Below are 20,324 nucleotides of genomic sequence, written 5' to 3' on the forward strand. Positions count from 1 at the left end.
TCTTGGCTATTGTGGACAGTGCTGCTTTGAATGTTGGGGTGCATTTATCTTTTTAAATTATGGTTTTCTCTGGGTATATGCCAAGGAGGGGAACTGCTGGGTCATATTGTAGTTCGTGTTCTCAGTCACTCAGTTGTGTCCCTATGCACTATAGCCTGCAAGGCTCCTCTGTCCATGGGATTGTCCAGGCAAGAATACTAGAGTAGTTTCCCCTTCCTAATCCAGTGGCTCTTCCCAACCCATGGATCAAATCCACATCTGGTGCCTCCTGGATTGGTAGATGGATTCTTAACCACTAGCACCACCTAGGAAGCCCCTTTGTAATTCTATTTTTATTTTAGGGAAACACCATACTGTTCTTCATAGTGGCTATATATAAATTTATTGAATCAAAATAAGTGGCAATAAGGTAACAATATCAGCACAGGAAGGCAGGGGCAGAGAGCAGAATCAGAGTCCCAGCCAGCCCCAAGCAGCACCCCTGCAACCAGATTTCTAGTGTCAAAATCACATTTCCTTATAGGTTTGAGTCATATTGAAGTCATAGACACATTTTTTTTTCCTTTTTTTGCAACAGTTTCATGTTTTTTATGAAACATGAGAATGAATATATTGCCTTTCCTCTGGAAACTATGACCTCTCATTACAAAGTCTATCTAGATTTCATGTTCCACTTTTGATAAGTACAGTGAACTGTTTGTGTAATAAGAAGGAAAATAACAGCAAGCCCTATAATAAATGGAAACCATATCAGTCTAAGTAATCACAAGAGAGAAACCACAAAGTCATTTGAACAGGGGAAATTTAATAAAAGGGATTATTAACTATAGCAAGGGATTGGAGTAGCAAAGGATTACTTAGGAAAAAGAGAAATCTAAAGAATATAGAAATTCTGTATGTAAAGAACAATTGGGCTTCCCTGGTGACTCAGTGGTAAAGAATCCACCTGCTGATGCAGGAGACACAGGTTCGATTCTTGGGTTGGGAAGATCTTCTGGGGGAGGAAATGGCAACTCACTCCAGTATTCTTGCCTGGAGAATTCCATGGACAGAAGAGCCTGGGGGGAGGGGATACAGTCCATGGGGTCACAAAGAATTGGCCATGACTTGGCAACTAAGCAACAACAATAAATAACAGCCACTGATGAGGTCAGAGCTAGAGCAGAGAAAGTTTATGCTCAAGGTTGCACTCAGGCCCTGCTGGAAAGGACAAGGCTGTGCCTCCTTGGATGGCACTGAAGTGCTGGTGTCTCACTGGCAAAATCCTGCTGAAAATCTTCCCTTGAATGAGCTGGGCCCAGTCTCCCTGGAGGTCTTCAGTGACAGAAGAGCCCCAGCCCAGAGGGATTTTGAAGAGGAGGTGGTACCAAGATCGTTATTGACCGCTGGGGGCTACTAGCCCAAATGTGCTATCCTGAAGCAGCCAGGCAATGGGGAAAAGCTTCCCATGCAGGACACAGGCCAGGGATCACTATGGAATACCGAATAGAACACTCTTCTGCCTTTTCAGTCTCTCCAGTGCCCTCTACTGACAAAGCCTCAGTGCTAGCTGGCGATTGGTATTATTGTTCAGTCTCTCAATCGTGTCCGACTCTTTGTGACCCCATAGACTGCAGAATGCCAGGCTTCCCTGTCCTTCACTATCTCCTGGAGTTTGCTCAAACTCATGTCTATTGAGTTGGTGATGACATCCAACCATCTCTTCCTCTGTCGCCTTCTCCTCCTGCCTTCAATCTTTCTCAGCGGCAGGGTCTTTTCCCAGTGAGCTGGTTGTTCACATCAGGTGGCCAAAGAATCGGAGCTTTAGCTTGAGCATCAGTCCTTCTAATGAATATTCAGAATTAATTTCTTTAGGATTGACTGGTTTGAACTCTTTGCTGTCCAAGGGGCTCTCAAGAGTGTTATCTAGCACCACTATTTGAAGTCATCGATTGTTAGGTGCTCAACCTTCTTTGTGATTCAACTCTCACGTCCATACATGACTACTACTAGAAAAACCAAAGCTTTGGCTATACAGACTTTTGTTGACAAAGTGTCTGCTTTTTAATATGCTGCCTAGGTTTCTCATAGCTTTTCTTCCAAGGAGCAAGCACCTTTTAATTTTGTTGCTGCAGTCTCCATCTGCAGTGATTTTGGAGCCCAAGAAAATAAAATCTGTCACTGCTTCTACTTTTTCCCCATCTATTTGCCATGAAGTGATGGGACCAGATGTCATGATCTTAGTTTTTTGAATGTTGAGTTTTAAGTCAGCTTTTCCACTCTCCTCTTTCACCTTCATCGAGTCTTTTTAGTTTCTCTTTGCTTTCTGCCATTAGAGTGATACCATGTGCATATCTGAGGTTGTTGATATTTCTCCTGGCAATCTTGATTCCAGCTTGTGAGTCATCCAGCCAGCATTTCACATGATGCATTCTGAATATAAGTTAAATAAGCAGATTGACAATATATAGCCTTGACCTACTCCTTTCCCAGTTTTGAAACAACCCATTGTTCTATTTCTAGTTCTAACTGTTGCTTCTAGTCCTGCATCCAGGTTTCTTAGAAGGCAGATAAGTTGGTCTGGTATTCCCATCTCTTGAAGAATTTTCTGTTGTTTGTTGTGATCAACAGAATCAAAGACCTTAGCATAGTCAATGAAGCAGATGTAGATGATTTTTTGAAATTCTCTTGCTTTTTCTATGATCCAGCAAATGTTGCAATTTGATCTCTGGTTTTCTGCCTATTCTAAATCCAGCTTGTACATCTGGGAGTTCTTGGTTTATGTACTGCTGAAGCCTAATTTGAAGGATGTTGAGCATTGCTTTGCTAGCATGTGAAATGAGCACAATTGTACGGTAGTTTGAACATTCTTTGTCATTGCCCTTATTTGGTATTGGAATGAAAGCTAACCTTTTCCAGTCCTGTGGCCATTGCTGTGTTTTCCAAATTTGCTGGCATACTGAATATAGTACTTTAACAGCATCATCTGTTAAGCTTTTAAATAGCTCAACTGCAATTCTATCATTTCCAGTAGTTTTTTTTGCATGAAATGTTTCCTTGATATCTCCAATTTTTTTAAAGTGATCTCCAGTCTTTCCCATTCTATATTTTACTCTATTTCTGTGCATTGTTCACATAAGAAGGCTTTCTTATCTCTCCTTGCTATACTTTGGAACTCTGCATTCAGTTGAGTATATCTTTCCTTTTCTCCTTCGCCTTTCACTTCTCTCAGCTATCTGTAGAATACCTCTTCTTGCATTTCTTTTTATTGGACATAATTTTGGTCATTGCCTCCTGTACATTGTTACTAAGCTCTGTCCATAGTTGGTCAGACACTCTGTCTACCAGATCTAATCCTTTGAATCTATTCAACACCTCTATTGTATAATCATAAGGGGTTTTATTTAGGTCATATCTGAATGGTCTAGTGGTTTTCCCCAGTTTCTTCAAGTTAAGTTTGAAATTTTGTAATAAGGAGTTAATGATCTGAGCTACAGTCAGCTCCCAGTCTTGTTTGTGATGATTGTAGAGTTTCTGTATCTTCAGCTGCAAAGAATGTAATTCTGATTTCAGTATTGACCATCTGCTGATGTCCATGTGTAGAGTCGTCTCTTGTGTTGTTGGAAGAGGGTATTTGTATGACCTGTGTGTTCTCTTGGCAAAACTCTGTTATCCTTTTCCCTGCTTCATTTTGTACTCCAAGGCCAAACTTGCCTGTTACTCCAGGTATCCTGTGACCTCCCATTTTTGCAATCCAATCCCCTATGATGAAAAGGACATCTTTTACCTTGTTAGTTCTAGAAGTCCTTGTGAGTCTTCACAGAACCATTCAACTTCATTTTCTTCAGTTTTAGTGGTTGGGGCATAGACTGATTACTGTGGTGGTGAATTGTTTGCCTTGAAAATGAACTGAGGTCACTCTGTTGTTTTTGAGATTGTACCCATGTACTACATTTCAGACTCTTTAGTTGACTATGAGGACTACTCAATTTCTTCTAAGGGAAGAATACATTTTGGATAGAGAGGTTAATCATAAACTCAGAAGAGGAACTTGGTTTTAGTGGGACTTGTTTTCTCTTTGGGCTATTTTTTCAGTTGTTAGTGGCTTGGGCTTCCCTTGTGGCTCAGATGGTAAAGAATCCACCTTCACTGCAGGAGGCCTGGTTTGATCCTTGGGTCAGGAAGATCCCTTGGAGAAGGGAATGGCTAACCACTCCAGTGTTCTTCACTTTTAGTCTCCCATAGCAACAAATATTCTATTAGCTCTTCTTAGACTGTTATTGCTAATGATATGGTACCATCAACATAACTCCAATACCAGATGAAATGTACCTGTTGGCCCCATAGATAAACTTGCATTCTTTCTCACATAGGATAAAATAAAGGAAAATTGAAATTAAATACCTTTATTATATTTCCTAAAAAATAAAGATGGAGTAAGACTGCAGTCTAATTAAGAGTGTAATAATAAGGATGAGAAAAATATGTAAAAGATGATTCTATCAACTATTCTGGTCACTAAATTAGTAGCTATAAAAGGTGTTCAAAACAGTGGCAGACATTCAGTTTGAGATTTTACAAATGGCTCATTCAAGAGAGAGAATCAATGTTATTCTCAGAAAGAAAATATGTGTCATCAATAAAATAGTAATAGTAATTTAAATATAGTATTATACTATATTTAAAATAACATACTGCCATGTATCTTAGCATACATGGCATGCTTTTTCACAATATGTAGCTATTTAAATTAAGTTTAATAATTTTAAATATTATATTTGCTTACCCTGAGCTCTATATTTTTAATCCTCAGAAATAATTAGCATTTTACTTCAGTAAAAACCAAAAATTACATTCCATTATTCATCACTTTTTCTTTCAGATCTCTGTAACTTATTTACTGAAGTTAGATTTAGAGGATCTTCCCAAAAGATAGCTTACTGTGAAATGTGTTAATAATCTACAAAGCATGTTACAAAGCTTCTTTAACCACCAAAAATAGCCTAAAATATTGATCTCATAGGCATATTTTTACAAATGTCCATTAAACATTTTTTAAACTATATTTTAAGTGTTATAATTACAGTCATGTCAAATATAGAATATACCAGTGAAAAGTTAGGAAAAGAGGAAGATTTTCAAAACTGGAAATAATAATGCATTTTAATAAGGAAATCTGAGATATACACTAGTTTTAGAAAAAAAAAAAATTGAGGAAACAACAAACCTTGTGTTCAATGATTTTACCAAATAACATAATATATCTTAGTTGGACATATTTTTTTTCCTAATAGATGATTTCTTTTATAAGAAAATTCTTACCTTGCATGATAGATCATATAATTGTAAAACTTTGGTTTAGAATTTGTCAAGATTCATTGTAGCTTAACTTTGAGAATTTTGCTGGCACTAACATAAACGGGTCTGATATTTATGTAGTGTTAACTGAAAATCACCCTCACTAACAAAAATTTAGAAGAAATTCTCTAAGTTCATATAAATTACTCACTTGCCTTTAAAAAAAGAAAAAAAAAAAAAAGAAAAAAAAAGGTTCATTTCTCTAGTCTAAAGAATATATTATTGAGCATTCACATCACATCCAATACACACATTTCATTTTGGCTGGATTTTCATATAAGGCTCTTTGCCAGAACTACTTACATAGATAAAATGAATGATTTTAGCAATTCCCAAAGCTACTAATGGTGTGTAAGTTCTAGGCGTAGGATAATAAGTGTCAGGGTTGGCTGCAAAATGTAATTATGTATCATCCAACCAGAAGCTAATTATACTATTCTGTTTGAAAACAACAACTACTTGAGGATCCCCAGAGTCTATAGAAAGTCTAATAATTCTTAGTTTAACAGAATCTCAACCTAATTTCTAATATCACCCAAAACTTTGGCTAGATTTTCAATATGGCAATATTTTTTAAATTACCCTGTTTCTAAACTGTATCACAGATCAATCATAAATCCCCTGGTTTGCATTTGAGTCTATCTTCAAATGACTGTTCCTTCTTTACCAATGTTCTAAGACACGACAATTCGGTGGAGCAATAGCAAAAGTCAGGCAAAGGCAGAGAGCTTCACACTGCGCTCTGAAACAATAGAAAGAACGTCTGTAGACTTCATAAAGGGGATTGTTTCATATCAATAGAAAAGTCTAACCTTGAGAGAACATTTTGCAGTCAACCTGTTCTTTGGACAAGTGCAAGTATTTTACCATGAAATCTTAATATTAAAATAAAGAACATAAAAAGGTAAAAATATTTTTATCACCACTGTTTCACTCTTTGCTCTAAGTTGGAGTAGGCCTTTTACCTTTTTGCTGGTTTTTTTGTTTTGTTTTGTTTCTTAAAAATTTTCCCATCTGCTCATTCTGGAAAACAAAAATATCTCAACCATATCTAACATGCCACAGGTCACATTCTGCATCTGCAGGTGAGACACTGCCTATGGTGTTATCAACACTTTTTTGCTGCCCAGTGCCAATCCTTATGCTTATCACATTTCAGGAAGTAATGTGCTCCTCCCTTTAATCCCTTTGAATCTTTGATGATTGCCAAAACTAGGAAGACTTAAGCAGCTGGTTGTAAATTTAAGATCAGTGGAAATGTTTCTATTTAGATAATGTGTGTTTGTACAGTATCAAGAAATATTTGCCGTGTGTCAATATATTTATAGCATTTAATTCCCCATCATAATGTGTTTAAAAACATCCAGTAAAAATTTAGAAGATAAAATAGAAAAGCTCTATCTTGAGAATTTTGTAAGCTATATCTGTAGAAAGAATATATATGTATGTTTGTATATTCTTTTTTATATTATATATAGATACAATGTACATCAGGAATGGCAATTCAAAGACTGTGTTAGGTTTCTAGGAATCTATTTTTTACATATAAATATTTAGTCTTTTTTGTTTCAGATAACATGAATACTGTGTTTGATCTTCAGATATGTTCATTAGATAGCATGTTGTATATGTATGAGACAATGATTATTATTATTTTAGACAAAACTTGAAGTATTTGGTTGAGCTAATTAGTCGAGGATTTACTGGTGAGTGCTTGAGAGCAGCATGAAACTGATCCTATTTGTTTAAACCCTACAGTGTGGGCAACAGATACCCTCCATCCAGGTATCTGAAGTAGTGAGAAGGGAAAGCAGGTCATGAGAGAGAGGGAATTTTGGATGCTTATTCAAAGGGGTCTCAGGCTTGATCTAAACTAATTCTGAGATTAATAAAAGAGTTAAAAAAAATTGCACTAACTTTTTTTTAAATTAATTTTATTTTATTTTTAAACTTTACATAATTGTATTAGTTTTGCCAAATATCAAAATGAATCCACCACAGATATACATGTGTTCCCCATCCTGAGCCCTCCTCCCTCCTCCCTCCCCATACCATCCCTCTGGGTTGTCCCAGTGCACCAGCCCCAAGCATCCAGTATCGTGCATTGAACCTGGACTGGCATCTCATTTCATACATGATATTTTACATGTTTCCATGCCATTCTCCCAAATCTTCCCACCCTCTCCCTCTCCCACAGAGTCCATAAGACTGTTCTATACATCAGTGTCTCTTTTGCTGTCTCGTACACAGGGTTATTGTTACCATCTTTCTAAATAACTTTTAAGCACATATGCATTTTGATACAGCTCTAAGAATTCACCTTTGGGTCCTAGCCTGAGTCTAATGTTCTTCAGCTATTTAAGGGCATAACTGCAACAGGGTGGAAATGCAAACATATAGTTAGATGCTTGGTGTTTCAAATCTTGAGTTCACTAAGATTTCCCCAGACTATAGCTATACCTTGACCACGATAAGTGTTCAAAATTTGATGTGTGAATTTGTTAATATAATACACACTTATCATAGTTTTTGAGGATTTTATTAAATATAAAGTCCTCTATAGTACTTCCTATGTTCTTGTTCTCATAAACACTAAATATGATTTAAATATTTATTTGTATATCCATTTTTGTATGCAGGTCAGGAAGCAACAGTTAGAACTGGACATGGAACAACAGACTGGTTCCGAATAGGAAAAGGAGTATGTCAAGGCTGTACATTGTCACCCTGTTTATTTAACTTGTATGCAGAGTAAATCATGAGAAATGCTGGACTGGAGGAAGCACAAGCTGGAATCAAGATTGCCAGGAGAAATATCAATAACCTCAGATATGCAGATGACACGACCCTTATGGCAGAAAGTGAAGAGGAACTAAAAAGCCTCTTGATGAAAGTGAAAGTGGAGAGTGAAAACAGTTGGCTTAGAGCTCAACATTCAGAAAACGAAGATCATGGCATCCGGTCCCATCACTTCATGGGAAATAGATGGGGAAACAGTGGAAACAGTGTCAGACTTTATTTTTCTGGGCTCCCAAGTCACTGCAGATGGTGACTGCAGCCATGAAATTCAGAGACGCTTACTCCTTGGAAGGAAAGTTATGACCAACCTAGATAGCATATTCAAAAGTGGAGACATTACTTTGCCAACAAAGGTTCATCTAGTCAAGGCTATGGTTTTTCCTGTGGTCATGTATGAATGTGAGAGTTGGACTGTGAAGAAGGCTGAGCGCCAAAGAATTGATGCTTTTGAACTGTGGTGTTGGAGAAGACTCTTGAGAATCCCTTGGATTGCAAGGAGATCCAACCAGTCCACTCTGAAGGAGATCAGCCCTGGGATTTCTTTGGAAGGAATGATGCTAAAGCTGAAACTCCAGTACTTTGGCCACCTCATGCGAAGAGTTGACTCATTGGAAAAGACTGTGATGCTGGGAAGGATTGGGGGCAGGAGGAGAAGGGGACAACAGAGGATGAGATGGCTGGATGGCATCACTGACTTGATGGACGTGAGTCTGAGTGAACTCTGGGAGTTGGTGATGGACAGGGAGGCCTGGCGTTCTGCAATTCATGGGGTCGCAAAGAGTTGGACACGACTGAGCGACTGATCTGATCTGATCTGATCTGATATCCATTTTTACAGTATTTGATTACAAGTTTAATCTTTATTAAGTTCTTAAGCCATAGCTTTCAAAACTGAAACAGCTGCTCTCTGAAACATGTTTTTATTTTGATAAGAGAGTACACATTGTTAGGAACATCATTTTTCATTTTATGAGAATGGTCATGGAATTCTTTTAATCATAATTATCTCTTTGCAATACACTGTTGCTGTTATTCGGTTACTAAGTCCTTTCTGACTAACACCAGGCTCCTCTGTTCTCTACTATCGCCCAGAGTTTGCTCAAATTCATGGCCACTGAATCAGTGATGCTATCTAACCATCTCATGCTTGGCCCCTCTTCTCCTTTCGCTTTCAGTCTTTCCTAGCATCAGGGTCTTTTGCAATGAGTCCACCCTTTTCAGCAAGTGGCCAAAATATTGGAGCTTCAGCATCAATCCTTCCAAGAAATATTTAGGATCAATTTCCTTTAGGAATGACTGGTTTGATCTCCTTACTGTCCAAGGGACTCTCGAGAGTCTTCTCCAGCACTACAGTTTCAGAGTATCAGTTCTTTGACGCTCAGCCTTCTTTATAGTCCAACTCTCACATCTGTATAGGACTACTGGAAAAAACCATAGTTTTGACTATATAAATCTATGTCAGCAAAATGATGTCTCTGCTTTTTAATATGCTATCTAGGTTTGTCATAGCTTTCCCTCCAAAGAGCAAGCATCTTTTAATTTCATGGCTATAGTCACCATCTGCAGCCCAAGAAAGTAAAATCTGTCACTGTTTCCACTTTTTCCCTGTCTATTTGCCATGAAGTGATGGGACTGGATGCCATGATCTTAGTTTTCTGAATATTGAGTTTCAAGCCAGCTTTTTCACTTTCCCCTTTCGCCCTCATCAAGAGGTTCTTTAGCGCCTCTTCACTTTCTGCCTTTAGAGTGGTATCATCTGCTTATCTGAAGTTGTTGATATTTCTCTTGACAATCTTGATTCCAGCCTATGATTCACCTGTTACCACATTTATTTCTATTGTTATTAAAAAATTATCCTGATTAAATGATCTTGAATATTGTAAAATATAGTATAACTCAATAGGGTAAACTTCTTCATCAAGATCTTCTGGAAATGAAATAAAAAACAGGTAATAAACACATAATCATGCCAAATAAAAAATGTAAAATCCCACTACACATCTATTTCTCTGTTGGATGCAAGTTCATGCATAAGTTTAGAAGATTGTTCTTTGTTTTGCTTACTGAAACCTGCCTATAGAACACTTACATGGTTAGAATTATAAAACAAATCTATAAAATGGAAGATATTATACATAAGCATTTACTTTATAGTGAGTGCTTAATTGCATGCACTCTTCAATTACGAAAGTTCAGATTTTTACATGTTTACTCTAAAGCTATTGTTTCTCTAGCAATTGGTTAATAAAACACATTGTAAGAAATAATTTTCTGTCATTTTTTAAACCATTTTATTTTTCATTATTCTTCAGTCTTTAAGATCTTGTTTAATTTGATTGCCCTTTCTAGCTCAGTAGCTTAAAAAAGGGAAATCACTTTTTTTTCAGCTGAAAGCATTTGAGGGCGGGAATAATTCCAACAAATGCAGCTGAAGTGCTTATCTAGCTGTCACTTTGATTCTATATCATTTGTTTGATTTTATAACTATGTTTATAGATTGTTAGTGTTTGAGAGCACACTACTTACTAGGAATTTGATAAGTGATTAAAAATCTGGCAAATGTTTGCTCCAAGTGCTTCTAAATAGATTCTATAAACAAAGCCAAACAAAGTGAGGTGCAGTGTGAATGATGATTTGTCCTAATGGTTTCACGGTATTTAACGAGTACAGTAAGAGATATATTTAGGGTGATTTTCCCTCTCGGTGAGGCTTTGGGAAATATATGAGCATATAGCTGACTTTCCACAAGAGGGCTTCATGTTTCAAATCAGCATTATCATACTTTTTTTGGCATCATGCCCAGAAAAGTCTACTGCTTGTTAGTTTATTAAATCAAGAAGAGTTTCTATTGGAATATTTTACAACTCTTCTAGAGAAGAACTTCCAAAGATACACATTTTGTGTGTTCAAATATTAGTTGCACACATGCAATTATGGAATATGTGTGAATTGTCTACCCATATATAATGGGTATATATATATACCACTTATAATTCTTCCCTCAAGAGATTCTTTTTTCTCTAGAAAACGTTTAAATTATACATATATATTTCTATATCACTTATCTGCCTATTTATCAAAAGACTATTAGAAGGAATGTGTGTGTGAGTTGGTCACTCAGTCATGTCCAACTCTTTGCGACCCCATGGACTGTAGCTCACCAGTTTCCTCTGTCCATGGGATTCTCCTGTTCCTTTTCATTTAAGCCTTTAACAGACTGAATGAGGCCTAGTACATTGGGGAGAGATGTCTATTTAATCAAGAAATTCCCTGATAGACACACCCAGAAATAATTGTAATCCATCTGGGCACTTTGTGACTCACTCAACACATAAAATCACCGTCATAGCAAAGTTCCGGTAGACCAAAATGTTTATAATCAATTGCTAACTCTAAGATAGTTTTTCTCCATCAGATCAGATCAGATCAGTCACTCAGTGGTGTCCGACTCTTTGCGACCCCATGAATCGCAGCACGCCAGTCCTCCCTGTCCATCACCAACTCCCGGAGTTCACTCAGACTCACGTCCATCAAGTCAGTGATGCCATCCAGCCATCTCATCCTCTGGCGTCCCCTTCTACTCTTGCCCCCAATCCCTCCCAGCATCAGAGTCTTTTCCAATGAGTCAGCTCTTCGCATGAGGTGGCCAAAATACTGGAGTTTCAGCTTTAGCATCATTCCTTCCAAAGAAATCCCAGGGCTGATCTCCTTCAGAATGGACTGGTCGGATCTCCTTGCAGTCCAAGGGACTCTCAAGAGTCTTCTCCAACACCACGGTTCAAAAGCATCAGTTCTTCGGCACTCAGCCTTCTTCACAGTACATACACGACCACATCCATACACGACCACAGGAAAAACCATAGCCTTGACTAGACGAACCTTTGTTGGCAAAGTAATGTCTCTGCTTTTGAATATGCTATCTAGGTTGGTCATAACTTTCCTTTCAAGGAGTAAGCGTCTCTGAATTTCATGGCTGCAGTCACCATCTGCAGTGATTTTGGAGCCCAGAAAAATAAAGTCTGACACTGGTTCCACTGTTTCCCCATCTATTTCCCATGAAGTGGTGGGACCGGATGCCATGATCTTCATTTTCTGAATGTTGAGCTTTAATCCAACTTTTTCACTCTCCACTTTCACTTTCATCAAGAGGCTTTTTAGTTCCTCTTCACTTTCTGCCATAAGGGTAGTGTCATCTGCATATCTGAGGTTATGCATATTTCTCCCGGCAATCTTGATTCCAGCTTGTGTTTCTTCCAGTCCAGTGTTTTTCATGATGTACTCTGCATATAAGTTAAATAAACAGGGTGACAATATACAGCCTTGATGTACTCCTTTTCCTATTTGGAACCAGTCTGTTGTTCCATGTCCAGTTCTAACTGTTGCTTCCTGACCTGCATACAAATTTCTCAAGAGGCAGGTCAGGTGGTCTGGTATTCCCATTTCTTTCAGAATTTTCCACAGTTTATTGTGATCCACACAGTCAAAGGCTTTGGCATAGTCAATAAAGCAGAAATAGATGTTTTTCTGGAACTCTCTTGCTTTTTCCATGATCCAGCAGATGTTGGCAATTTGATCTCTGGTTCCTCTGCCCTTTCTAAAACGAGCTTGAGCATCAGGAAGTTCACAGTTCACATATTGCTGAAGCCTGGCTTGGAGAATTTTGAGCATTACTTTACTAACATGTAAGATGAGTGCAATTGTGCGGTAGTTTGAGCATTCTTTGGCGTTGCCTTTCTTTGGCATTGGGATGAAAACTGACCTTTTCCAGTGCTGTGGCCACTGCTGAGTTTTCCAAATTTGCTGGCATATTGAGTGCAGCACTTTCACAGCATCATCTTTCAGGATTTGGAATAGCTCAACTGGAATTCCATCACCTCCACTAGCTTTGTTCATAGTGATGTTTCTAAGGCCCACTTGACTTCACATTCCAGGATGTCTGGCTCTAGGTCAGTGATCACACCATTGTGATTATCTGGGTCATGAAGATCTCTTTTGTACAGTTCTTCTGTGTATTCTTGCCATCTCTTCTTAATATCTTCTGCTTCTGTTAGGTCCATACCATTTCTGTCCTTTATCGAACCCATCTTAGCATGAAATCTTCCTTTGGTATCTCTGATTTTCTTGAAGAGATCTCTAGTCTTTCCCATTCTGTTATTTTCCTCTATTTCTTTGCATTGATCGCTGAGGAAGGCTTTCTTATCTCTTCTTGCTATTCTTTGGAACTCTGCATTCAGATGCTTTTATCTTTCCTTTTCTCCTTTGCTTTTCGCTTCTCTTCTTTTCACAGCTATTTGTAAGGCCTCCCCAGACAGCCATTTTGCTTTTTTGCATTTCTTTTCCATGGGGATGGTCTTGATTCCTGTCTCCTGTACAATGTCACGAACCTCATTCCATAGTTCATCAGGCACTCTATCTATCAGATCTAGGCCCTTAAATCTATTTCTCACTTCCACTGTATAATCATAAGGGATTTGATTTAGGTCATACCTGAATGGTCTAGTGGTTTTCCCTACTTTCTTCAATTTAAGTCTGAATTTGGCAATAAGGAGTTCATGGTCTGAGCCACAGTCAGCTCCTGGTCTTGTTATTGTTGACTGTATAGAGCTTCTCCATCTTTGGCTGCAAAGAATATAATCAATCTGATTTGGTGTTGACCATCTGGTGATGTCCATGTATAGAGTCTTCTCTTGTGTTGTTGGAAAAGGGTGTTTGTTATGACCAGTGCATTTTCTTGGCAAAACTCTATTAGTCTTTGCCCTGCTTCATTCCGTATTCCAAGGCCAAATTTGCCTCTTACTCCAGGTGTTTCTTGACTTCGTACTTTTGCATTCCAGTCCCCTATAATGAAAAGGACATCTTTTTTGGGTGTTAGTTCTAAAAGGTCTTGTAGGTCTTCATAGAACCGTCCAACTTCAGCTTCTTCACCGTTACTGGTTGGGGCATAGACTTGGATTACTGTGATATTGAATGGTTTGCCTTGGAAATGAACAGAGATCATTCTGTCATTTTTGAGATTGCATCCAAGTACTGCATTTCGGACTCTTTTGTTGACCATGATGACTAATTATTTATTTTATGGAATACTCACTAGTAAATTTATTTTCTCCATATTGCTTGTAGTACACTAGTCAATTATATAGCATTTGATTTTATGATTAATGTCATCATGATAAAAGTATTATGTTCCAGGCTCTTTCATATGCTTTATCTCCTGTACCTTATGCATCTGACCCATAAGCAACATGCATTTGATCTGCACAGGTCCACTTTTTCCAGCAGTAAATACTGCTGTACTGCATCGTCTGTGCTGGTTGAATCCTTGCATGTTAAACTGTGGATACACAGGAACTCAATCTATAGAAGTCCAACTATAAATTAGATGTGAATTATCAACTTGTTCTAAAGGTGGGCACCTCATCCTCCATGCCATTCAAGAGTCAACTGTAATTCTGTTAGGTATTTGCTATAACATTAATTATTATTATGTGTTATAAGTGGGATTCAAATGCCTGTTTTCTGGAATAATTAGTTTGGAATCAAATTACAGGAAGAGATAAGCATGTGAATAGTGTTTGTGTAGGAAAACCAGAAAAGTGATCTAGGTTAAACTTTCCCCAGTTTATGGTTAATTTGAAAATAAGGTATACATTAAAAGTATATTGATGTAACACATTTCAGTAATATTATTTAACATTGGTATGTATAATATCTGTATAAGTTTAGGAAAATATTACAGACTATAGTTCATTTCACTTACGTTTCTAAGCATCTTTTGCCACATATCCATAATAAATATATGGTAACTAAATTTTTTTTAGTAGCAGTTATCTATGTGTATGTCATTTTATAGGGCTTATGTATAAAATTCTATAATTTGATATTTTGTGTGGGTTTTTTAAGCTGCTAAAATGAGAATAGGTAGTTCATTTAAAAGAAACAGTTCTCAAAATAAAGAATGTTTTTAAGTCTTTGAAACAGTTGCATTCTATGTGTGAAGATAGAAGAGACTATATTTTTACATTATCAATAGTATAGCTGAGTATTCTAATTTATAAATGTAGCTAAAATCTTAAGATGTTTCATCATTTTGAAGTCACAGTGATCTGTCATCTTTATTACATCAATAACTTTCTGACTGATTTCTTTGTCTTGGTATTTACAATCCTCTATCTTTAGTCACACATACACAGGACAGACTAATCATGTCATTACAGCAGTCCTCTGCTCTATACCTGCCAATATTTGCATGTCACGTTTAGAATAAAACGCAAACACCTTATGGTGATCCGTGGAACTTTGCCTGATTCAGCCCCTGGCTGCCATGCTCTCATCTCCTCCTCCACCAGCCTTCTTTCTGTTCACTCTGCTCCAGCCAGATACGTCTCTGCTATTCTGTGAGCATGCATAGCTCAGTTCTGCTGAAGTTTGGACTTGCTCTCTCCATTGCCTGAGGTAAGCTGCTTTCAGGGAACCTCATTGCTCTTTCCCTCTTCTCCTTCTCACTCTGACTCCCATACTTCATCCTCAGTTTAACTAATATGTTACTTACTCAAGAAGGTCCGTGACCACCCTACATTCATAACATTCTCTCACTACTTCTGCAGGCTTCTCTCTCTCTTTTTTTTTCTCCTAAATTACTTTAGAAAGTTTTCTAAATTCTTTTTCTTCAAATAGAGTACACTTCATGTATGTTTTTGTCCGTTTCTAGTTATCCCTTGCTAGAAGATCTCCTGCTAAAATGTAAGCTTCTCACAGATACAGACTTTGTCTCAGTCAACATTTTATCTCAGCATCTTGACTTCTTTTTTTCTTTAAAGTCAGCATCCCATTTCCAACATGCAAAACAATTGTATTATAACACATATTAATTTTCTTTTGCAGTTAAAATAGTCCTATTTTTAAGTTCTTTTTTCTAGTATTCTTTTTAAACTTACCAGTCAGTAACCAGTAAGCTTACTACATTGAGTCCTATGTGAAAACTCTATTATATAATGAGGAATAAGATCAAGATTATTTAAAACACAATACAAACTACCTGAATGCTAATTCATGCATAGATCCTCTTCACATGGATATCTAAAAATAATCAGATCAATAAAACAGGAAAGGAAAATATGTTATCATGTACGTACATTAAATTAAAAGATAATTTATAGGTGATATATTTTTAACCTGGAATAAATAATTCTTATTAATGGTTTACAAAACCTGAAAACATGACAGTTAAAATTCTGTCCATAATTTTGTTTTAATGTTTTAAAATTTTTTTGCCATGACAGAATGACTAGTTGAACATATGCTTAATATATGTGAGCATTAGATTAAAATTTGAGTATAAATGGTTATATCTAGTGTAAAAGGAATTTTCCTTGCAAAAAATTTCACTCATAATTTTTGGTCAAGAATATTTAAAGTGATTAACAGAACCATCAACAGGGGAAAGAAAAAAATAAAATATCCAGACCTGAATGTGCTACCTAATGATGTAGTCTCATAGCTCTGTGTAGATGTGTCACTCTAGATATGTGATCACATATCTATTGCCTCTGATGCTTTCAGAGTTAAAGCTCTTGTTAATATCTCTTAAAATACATTCCAATGTATAATTCCTTGAGAAGTTAATCCAGTTTCTCATAGTGGTTACCACTTTCACCTCTACAGTGTTCACATACACACATATATTCATTAATGGTATCATCTATTCAGACTTGAAAATTTGAGAATTATATATATATATATTTTTAATCCTTTAAGAGTTTTAACAAATAAGGGATGTGTAATTATTCTCAGATCGCTTGGAATTGTTCTTGGTTAATATTATGCAAAAGTCAAATACTCAGAACCATTAAATTCATCCTGCCCAAGTATTTCAGTTTTTCCAGACCTCTTTAATGTGTTAAGTAGGAGCTTTCTGGAGGTACTATTTAAGCCATTGCTACTCTGTAAGCCCTCTCTGTGTGTGTGTGTGTGTGTGTATATATATTGTACCATAATAATATATATATACCACAATATATATATATATATTGTACCATAATAATTACAAGCTATTCCAGATCTTGATATCCTTGAATTAAATCCACTCTGTTAGTTTCTAGCCGTACAGCCTTTGACATATTGCTTGATATCTTTTAAGTCTCTGTTTCTTGTCAACAAATGCAAATGTTAACTTTTTAGCTTCCTAGGTTTGTGGTAGGGATTAAGTCGACAATTTAAGCAAGGTTCTCAGCTTTGTAGCTGAAACACAACAGTCAATAAATATTAGCTAACCTGTAAATGTGAATACCCTTAGAAGGATATTTTGATAAGATTAACAAAAACTGTAATGACAGAAATATAGATCAATGGAACAAAATAGAAAGCCCAGAGATAAATCCACGCACATATGGACACCTTATCTTTGACAAAGGAGGCAAGAATATACAATGGATTAAAGACAATCTCTTTAACAAGTGGTGCTGGGAAATCTGGTCAACCACTTGTAAAAGAATGAAACTAGAACACTTTCTAACACCATATACAAAAATAAACTCAAAATGGATTAAAGATCTCAACGTAAGACCAGAAACTATAAAACTCCTAGAGGAGAACATAGGCAAAACACTCTCTGACATACATCACAGCAGGATCCTCTATGACCCACCTCCCAGAATATTGGAAATAAAAGCGAAAATAAACAAATGGGACCTAATTAAACTTAAAAGCTTCTGCACATCAAAGGAAACTATTAGCAAGGTGAAAAGACAGCCTTCAGAATGGGAGAAAATAATAGCAAATGAAGCAAACCGACAAACAACTAATCTCAAAAATATACAAGCAACTCCTACAGCTCAACTCCAGAAAATAAATGACCCAATCAAAAAATGGGCCAAAGATCTAAATAGATATTTCTCCAAAGAAGACACAGATGGCTAACAAACACATGAAAAGATGCTCAACATCACTCATTATCAGAGAAATGCAAATCAAAACCACTATGAGGTACCATTTCACACCAGTCAGAATGGCTGCAATCCAAAAGTCTACAAATAATAAATGCTGGAGAGGGTGTGAGAAAGGGAACCTCTTACACTGTTGGTGGGAATGCAAACTAGTACAGCCACTATGGAGAACAGTGTGGAGATTTCTTAAAAACTGGAAATAGAACTGCCTTATGATCCAGCAATCCCACTGCTGGGCATACACACTGAGGAAACCAGAAGGGAAAGAGACACGTGTACCCCAATGTTCATCGCAGCACTGTTTATAATAGCCAGGTCATGGAAGCAACCTAGATGTCCATCAGCAGATGAATGGATAAGAAAGCAGTGGTACATATACACAATGGAGTATTACTCAGCCATTAAAAAGAATACATTTGAATCAGTTCTAATGAGGTGGATGAAACTGGAGCCTATTATACAGAGTGAAGTAAGCCAGAAGGAAAAACACCAATACAGTATACTAACGCATATATATGGAATTTAGAAAGATGGTAACGATAACCCTGTATACGAGACAGCAAAAGAGACACTGACGTATAAAACAGTCTTATGGACTTTGTGGGAGAGGGAGAGGGTGGGAAGAATTGGGAGAATGGCATTGAAACATGTAAAATATCATGTATGAAACGAGATGCCAGTCCAGGTTCAATGCACGATACTAGATGCTTGGGGCTAGTGCACTGGGACGACCCTGTGGGGTCCCCAGAGGGACCCCAGAGGGATGGTATGGGGAGGGAGGAGGGAGGAGGGTTCAGGATGGGGAACACATGTATACCTGTGGTGGATTCATTTTGATGTTTGGCAAAGCTAATACAATTATTTGGAGTTTGAAAATAAAATAAAATTAATTAAAATTAAAAAAAAAAAAAGTAAGACAGAGAGTCGGAATTTTAAATAGTTGTGCCAATGGTTTTTTATGGATATAAAGATGGCAGCTCACTGAAATCCTAATGTATTTTTATAACAGCAATAACTAGAAGTCATGAATTTTAGTTGACATGGTAACAATCAGGAAATCTTCACAGATACCCAAGAAAAATATATGTAACCTTTTCCTGAAAGGTCATGTAATTAATGTACATCCTTGTTTACTAAATAACTGCTTTCTCTGTTTTGTAAACCATAAATATCACATTTCTCTGACCACTGTATCACAAGAACGTTTCCAAATGCTTGTAATCTGTATTTTGATCAAAGATTATAGAGTAAACTTTGGAAAGTTTTATTTAGGAAAAAAAAATAAAAATAAAAAATACCCTCCCCCCATTACAGGGCTTTTTAAAAAAACACTAAGTCGATTTGTCTCTTATGGGTAGATATGATGAGAGCAGGATCATTGAGGCTGGGACTTCTCATTCAGCCTCAAATGAAACTTTCATCTCACCATCTAAAATGGGTTCTCATGCTCCAGCAAATAACTCTACATTTCAGCCAGCAAAGAAAAGAATAATGCCAACTTACCACCATCTCTTTCCCTGCCAGCTGCCAACTTGCCCTGAGACACAGCACAGAAGTTGAGCTCAGCATATTTACATGTACTGTATTGGCCAGAACATAATCAGAGGGCTGGATCCCACTTGCTGGAAAGCTGAGGAATGTTGTAAGGGGAGAATGAGGCATATTTCCTTTTCAGGAGTTAACTGATTAAGGTTATGAGGCTGGGGTCTGGAATATGGAGTCCTTTGCTCTATGACTTATCTCAACTCATCAATTATCAGTCTAGCCCGGGTTTATTCTGCTGTGTTCCCTCACAGTTTTCCTTGATGATTCGTAAACATGTCAGACATGCTTCTGCCTTAGGGGCTTTGTAATTGATGTTTCCATTATCTAGGCTGTTCTTACTCCAGGTGACTGCATGGTTCACTCCTTCAACCCATTCAGGACCTTATTCAAATATTACCTACTTAGTCATGCCTTCCCTGTGTGCCTTAATTAAAATTGCAACAACATACCCATCCTATATTCTTCTATTTGATCTCCCAAAAGAATCATACTCATAATACTACACATAACGTGCATTCAGTATTTATGGGGGAGCCTGGTGGGCTGCTGTCTATGGGGTCGCACAGAGTTGGCCATGACTGAAGCGACTTAGCAGCAGCAGCAGCATCAGGACACTATTCTAACTGCTTTCCATGACCTCATGGCTATCTCTTTGAGAGATGGGAGAGACATCTCCCTTTGCAATACCTTTTTAAACATTTC

Source organism: Bos mutus, chromosome 16 (genome assembly GCF_027580195.1).
Source record: "Bos mutus isolate GX-2022 chromosome 16, NWIPB_WYAK_1.1, whole genome shotgun sequence".
NCBI classification, from domain to species: domain Eukaryota; kingdom Metazoa; phylum Chordata; class Mammalia; order Artiodactyla; family Bovidae; genus Bos; species Bos mutus.